Source organism: Cannabis sativa, chromosome 2, assembly GCF_029168945.1.
Source record: "Cannabis sativa cultivar Pink pepper isolate KNU-18-1 chromosome 2, ASM2916894v1, whole genome shotgun sequence".
In the NCBI taxonomy this organism is placed as follows: domain Eukaryota; kingdom Viridiplantae; phylum Streptophyta; class Magnoliopsida; order Rosales; family Cannabaceae; genus Cannabis; species Cannabis sativa.
This window is the reverse complement of record NC_083602.1, coordinates 49100825-49108073: the sequence shown is the minus strand read 5'-3', so window position 1 is coordinate 49108073 and position 7249 is coordinate 49100825.

The window sequence follows — 7249 nt, the reverse complement described above, 5'->3', positions numbered from 1 at the left end:
ATAACTTGGAAAGATTTGCTAAGTCTTTCTATGCCACCAGGAAGCGCTATTCGCATGGGTCCCGGAGGATACACCCGGAGTACAAGGTACTCCAGGAAGCTAGCATAGCATGAAGGCTCTCCGGGATGTGTCAAGACTCTCCCGAGAAATCAAGTCGCATTTAATGCTGCATGGGAGGAAGCGTGTTGGGACTGTAACACGCAATAAAGTCTGACGGCACAACCCCCGAACAGCAGCGCTACAGTAATGATCATTTAAGTCTAGCGACGGCTACTCTGCGAAGAGTCACGTCAATCATAAGACAAAAAGGACATTCTCCATAAAAACCCTACAGCACCTAGGGATTTGACCATGCATCACCCATGGTATATTCATCGGAAATGCCCAACTTTATGGATACTTACAGACACATGTGTAAGAACAATTCTAGGGATTACCCCACCAAAACACTATAAATACCCCCTCAAAGCTCATTTAATGGGGTCGAGAATCTTGGTTGCAAAAGAGCAAGAAGAGAAAAAACTCACCAAGAACATTCTCTGTATTTAAGAGAAAAACCATTCTCTCAAGTGTAGAATATGTATTAAATACATCCATTAATAGCAGTGGCTCGTGGACTAAGGCTCATTAACGCCCCAACCACGTAAAAAGTCTTCATCTCACTTTCTTACAGCTCCTTATTATAATTATATTTTAATAGTTGCCGAAAACCTCGGTCAATATTTTGGTGCTTTCATTGAGAGCTGAGGAAAGCTGCTTCACAACAAGCATTTAACTTCACGACAATGGTGGAGACAAGAGCTACACGTCATCCTCGCCCTCTAGAAGACGCTCAAGATCCCAATGAGGAAGATGTAGCCTCAAGGGCAGCAGAGGAGTCCGAGGAAGAAGAAGAAGAAATAGTTCCCGATGAAAACTGCGAGGAACATCTCGACGAGTATGCCTATGACGGAGGAAGCTACCAAGAGCTGGTGCTCTTCAGGCAAAAAGCTATCGATCATGAAGCTGAGATCGAAGCTCAGAAAGCGCAAAATCAAAAAATGCAGGAAGTGATGCTAGCCATGCAGAAAGCCATGGAGGCAGCTGGCATTCACGTGCATCCCAAGGCGATGGCCGCTGGACTCGACGGGGAGCCAGCAACGTCTTCGCCTAATTCCCAGCAGCAAAGGCCTAGGGAACCTAGCCCTATAAGGCACCCTGCTGAGGAAAACCAAACAAAAAACCCTACTTCTGCCCCTGGTCGAAAGAAAAAGGCGCAGGATCCGCGAAAGGTCCGCTCGGATTTCCCTAAAGGGAAAGGTCCGCAGAGGGGCAAGCCCCAAAGAGGGAGTCTTGGCCCTCAGGATCGAGGGGACCGGAAAAGCGTTTCCGTGCACCAGGAACCAGGGGGTAGAGGAAGAGGAGGACAGAGATGTCCACCCATTGATCTGAGAAATCAAATCAATGGGAATCAAGGTGACCTCCGGGATCACCTTGACCAAAAAAGATACAGGCCCGTAGTCTCCTCGGGTACTGTAAACGAAGGGATTATGGCAGAACTTGCCATACTTCGAAAAGATATTGCTCGAGTCTCCCGGAGGCAGAAGGGAGATGACTCCGACTCGGACAGTGAGGATCGGGAGCCTTGTGCCAAACATATCCTGGAGGCGGAGCTCCCTAAAAACTTCAAAATGCCCGAAATGGCAGCATATACTGGGAACTCCGACCCCAGTGATCACTTGTCACGGTTCAACCGGGTCATGACAGTCATGCGGGTCAGCAATGACGCCAAATGCTTATGCTTCCCCCTCACTCTGAGCGGATCGGCAGAGGAATGGTTCAAGAAATTGGAACCAGGATCGGTGGGTTGTTGGAACAAACTCCAAACCAACTTCCGGAGACAGTTTGTTGCTGCCAGGAAGGTCAACTTGGAGGTCAGTGCCTTGACCAACATCAAACAACTGCCCACCGAGACCTTGAAGAATTACATCAAGAGGTTCCGAGAGGAAGCCTCGAAGACCAAGAAGGTCGACGACGGACAACAGCTTGCGCTTCTCCAAGCAGGAATCCGCACTGGGACTCCCTTCTGGAACGAATTACAGCAAGAAGGCGCTGCCAGCCTTCAGGACTTCCAGAAGCGAGTCCAAAAATATATTAACCTCGAAGAAGCCCAAATCGTGGCTTACGGAGGCTATTATCCCACCGGGATAGCGGGATACATGCCAGGAGTATCGCCCCTGCAATCGTCCCGACCGCGACCCCTCCGGTAAGTGGCATACGTTCTCGCTACTCCGGATACAGCCAGGGCCAAGCTTTGGCCCCGGCATCTTCCCATTACGGCAACCCGTCCGGGGTGAATGGACGGACCCCTTCACAGGCTGCCCCGACTGCTAGCTTAACAGGCCCTACCCAGGGGTCGAGGAGCAAAAGGTCCTCCAAGGGCAGCACCCGAACGGGAGAGAAGCGCCAAAAGAAGGGGTACACACCCCAATACACCCAGTACACAGAGCTCACGGACTCTCAGGAACGTGTATATTTTGCCACAAGGCAGAATACGCACTACCGGAGACCCCAGCCATTGTACAGAGACAGCTCCCGGAGAGATCCGAGTAAAAGGTGCGAGTACCACAACGACATTGGTCACAGCACCAATGAGTGTAAAAATCTCAAAGACGAGATTGAAAATCTGATCCGTTTGGGCCACCTCTATGAGTGGATCAAAAATAGGTTGCCCCACCTTAATCCGGGGCAGGTGGCAGGGGGTATGCCTTCGGGAACACCAGGGGGTACAGCAGGAGTATTGCCTCCAATGCTCCGCAGTGACACCCAAGATATACCCGGACTACCGCCCCGGCCTAATGGACGGGTAGCCATGATCTCCGGAGGTCCCCATATCGGAGGAAACACTCGCAAGGAGCGAAAGAGATATGCCGAGGCCGCAAGACACAGTGAGGTGTGGGAGGTCACTCAACTCCCAGCTCAAAGGCCTCGGCTAATGGACCAACCCATAACGTTCACGGAAGAAGACGCCAAGACGGTGCGTTTTCCTCACCACGACCCGCTGGTCATAGAGACCCCCATCGCAAATAAAGTGGTGGCTAGGGTCCTGATTGACAATGGAAGTTCCGTGAACTTGCTCTTCAAAGAAGCCTTCACTGCGATAGGGTTGACCGACCGGGACCTCTCTCCTAGTGGATCGCAGCTCACAGGGTTTAACGGGACAACGCTAATCCCGATGGGAAAAGTCAGGCTCCCAGTTACCCTGTGCCCGGATACTCCCCAAAGCACATTCAAGTATTGCACCTTCGTGGTGGTAGACTGTCCAACAGCCTACAACGCAATCTTAGGCCGACCGGCCCTCGTCGACTTTGGTGCAATTACTTCAATCCGACACCTATGCCTAAAATTCCCTACCCAGGAAGCCGGAGTCGGAACGGTGAGGGGAAATCAAGGAGAGGCCAGGCAATGTTACAGTTGCCACCCACTTGCCAGTACTTATTGTCCGGGGGCCCCCTGAGATAGAGAAGGCTGAAGAGGACGAGTTGGATCCTCGCATAGGGTCCGAAAGGGTCGTAGAACCAATGGAGGACGTCGAAGAAATACCAGTGTGCGACGACGACTCCACTAAAGTACTCCGGATAGGTAAAAGCCTGGATCCGGAGGAAAAAGATAAAATAATAAAAACACTGAAGGACGCCATCGACATTTTCGCATGGCGCCAAGAGGACATGACCGACATCAGCCCTCATGTCATCACCCATGTACTCAACGTCAACCCGGACCTGCCCCCTGTACAGCAAAAGAGACGCCCGCTCGACTCGGTGAAAGCCGAGGCCTTAGAGAAAGAGGTGGATAAACTTTTGTCCAATGGCATGATCCGCGACGTATACTATCCGGAATGGCTGGCCAATCCGGTCCTGGTGCCCAAGCCGAACGGAACTTGGCGGGTTTGTATAGATTTCACAGATCTAAACAAAGCCTGCCCAAAGGACTGCTTTCCGCTGCCCAGGATCGACCAGATGGTAGACGCCACGTCCGGATTTAAGCTGCTGTCTTTCATGGATGCCTATGCTGGGTACAACCAAATAAAAATGCATACGGCAGACCAGGAGTGCACTAGCTTCAGGACCGATAAGGGGGTATTCTGTTACCTAGTCATGCCTTTCGGACTGAAAAACGCCGGAGCAACCTATCAAAGAATGGTTAACCGGATGTTTAAAAGCCTCCTGGGACGAAACATGGAAGTATATGTAGACGACATGCTCGTCAAATCCAAAGCATGCAACAGCCATGCAAGCGACTTAGAGGAATGTTTCGAAGTCGTCCGGAGATACGGCATGAAGCTCAATCCGAAAAAATGCACCTTCGGGGTCAAGTCGGGAAAATTCCTGGGCTTCATAGTCAGCCAAAGGGGGATCGAGGCGAACCCGGAGAAAATCCAAGCTCTCCTGGACATGCCATCCCCCAAGAAACATAAGGACGTGCAGAGTTTGACCGGAAAGGTAGCCGCACTGAGCCGCTTTATCTCACGGTCCACGGACAAGTGCATACCCTTCTTCAACATACTGAAGAAATGCCAAAAGTTCGAATGGACAGATGAATGCGAGGAGGCATTCAAAAGGTTAAAAGACCACATGGCCAAACCTCCCATCTTATCAAAACCCGTCCTTGGAGAAGACTTGTTCCTTTACTTGGCCGTCTCCGAACATGCGGTCAGTGCTGCACTGGTCCGGGAGGAAGAAAAAATTCAGCACCCCGTGTACTATGTTAGTAAGCGCATGGTAGGGGCCGAGACAAGGTACCCGGTTATTGAAAAATTAGTATTCTGCCTCCTGATGGCATCAAGGAAGTTAAGACCATACTTCCAAGCCCATCCGATCAGAATCTTGACCAATCATCCACTCCGGCAAGTTCTCCAGAAGCCTGAAGCATCCGGAAGGCTCCTCAAGTGGGCGATGGAGCTGAGTCAGTTCGACTTACATTACGTGCCCCGGATTTCCATAAAAGGCCAAGCCTTGGCGGACTTCATCACCGAATGTAATGAAGCCGAGGCAACAGCCAATACACCGGAGCCACCCATCCCCACTTGGAGAGTATTTGTGGATGGAGCTTCTAATGAGAATGGTTCAGGAGCCGGAGTGGCTATGATATCACCTACTGGATTGCGGCTCCAGGCAGCACTCCGATTCAACTTCACAGCTTCGAATAATGAAGCCGAATATGAGGCCCTGATAGCAGGGCTAAAATTGGCTAAAGCTGTAGGAGCCAAGAGGGTGGAAGTCTACAGCGATTCTCAGCTGGTCGTAAACCAAGTTTCCGGAGAATACCAAACTCGCGGCGAAAGGATGGCCGCATACGTAACAATAGTCCGAGAACTACTCCACGAATTCACGGACTATAAAATAGAAAGAATCCCCCGAGAAAAGAACGCTCACGCGGACTGTCTGGCTAAGTTAGCCTCGGACAGCGAAATCGAAGAGCTGGGGGTAGTACCAGTGGAACGCTTGGCAGAGCCAAGCATCAAAATAAAAGAGACCACACAAACGGTTGGGCAAGAACCCAGCTGGATGGTCCCCATCATAAAGTACATAACCACAGGTGAGTTGCCCCAAGAGAGGGCACTGTCTCGAAAGATTCAGTATCAGGCTCATCGTTATGTAATGATGGATCAAATTCTCTACCGGAGAGGACTCAGCATGCCTTATTTAAGGTGTGTATCGGACCCTGAAGCTAGACAAATCATGCTGGAGGTCCATGAAGGGTTCTGTGGAGATCATACGGGAGGACCCAGCCTCTCAAAGAAAATATTGAGGCAGGGGTACTTCTGGCCAACAATGAAAAAAGACTGTATAGACTATGTCCAAAAGTGTGACTCGTGCCAAAGGTACGCGAACATACCGAGAGCTCCTCCAAATGAGATCACTTTGATGACCAGCCCCTGGCCCTTCGCGGTCTGGGGAATAGATCTCATCGGGTCTCTACCTACGGGAAAAGGAGGGGTAAAGTATGCAATAGTAGCAGTAGACTACTTCACCAAGTGGACAGAGGCTGAGCCTATGAAGACAATAACTGCTAAGAAGGCGTTGGACTTTGTTATCAAAAACATAGTGTGTCGATACGGCTTGCCTCACAAGATAGTCTCAGACAATGGAAAGCAATTTGATTGCGAGGAATTTACTGACTTTTGCAACCAACACGGAGTGGTAAAAAGCTTCTCCGCGGTAGCCCGCCCTCAAACAAATGGCCAGGCGGAAGCAGTCAATAAAATCCTAAAGGTCACCTTGAAAAAGAAGCTGCTGGCCTGTAAAAATAACTGGCCTGAAGAATTGCCAAGGGTATTGTGGGCCTACCGGACGACCCCCAGAACCACAACCGGTCACTCGCCGTTCTCAATGGCGTACGGTTGTGAAGCAATGGTCCCGGTGGAAACATTATTCCCATCCCACAGGAGGACGACTTATGATCCGGCCACCAATCAGGCTCTGCTACAAGAGGCTCTGGATCAAGTCGAAGAACTCCGGGATGAGTCCCAAATACGGATGGCTGCTTATCAAAAGAAGGTGACCAAATATTTTAACTCCAAGGTTAAAAATAGAAAATTCGCTATTGGGGATATGGTCCTAAGAAGGGTTTTCCCAGCCACCCAAGAACCCGGAGTGGGGGTACTTGGACCGAATTGGGAAGGACCATATGAAATCGAGGACGAAATCGGTTCTGGCACTTACAAACTGAAAAGAATGGACGGAACTACTGTCCCAAGAGCCTGGAATGCCGATCACCTCAGAAAATATTACCAGTAGCGAATTAAACTTAGATTTTGTTCAAAGGGTTTGTACCGTCCAAATGTATGCCTCCTCTATATTAAATAAAACTGAGTTCCTTAAAAACAAAGTTTCTATGCCACTCAGGGGGGTACTAGGGTATACCGCACGGACAAACAAAAACAAACTAAGTAAAATATCCTGACCCAAAGGGCAGGTCAATCTAAGTAAAATATCCTGACCCAAAGGGCAGGTCAATCTAAGTAAAATATCCTGACCCAAAGGGCAGGTCAATCTAAGTAAAATATCCTGACCCAAAGGGCAGGTCAATCTAAGTAAAATATCCTGACCCAAAGGGCAGGTCAATCTAAGTAAAATATCCTGACCCAAAGGGCAGGTCAATCTAAGTAAAATATCCTGACCTAAAGGGCAGGTCAAAAAATATGCGCAAAAATAAAGATCGCATATATATAAAAAAAATATATCCTAGCCCGAAGGGTAGGTCATAC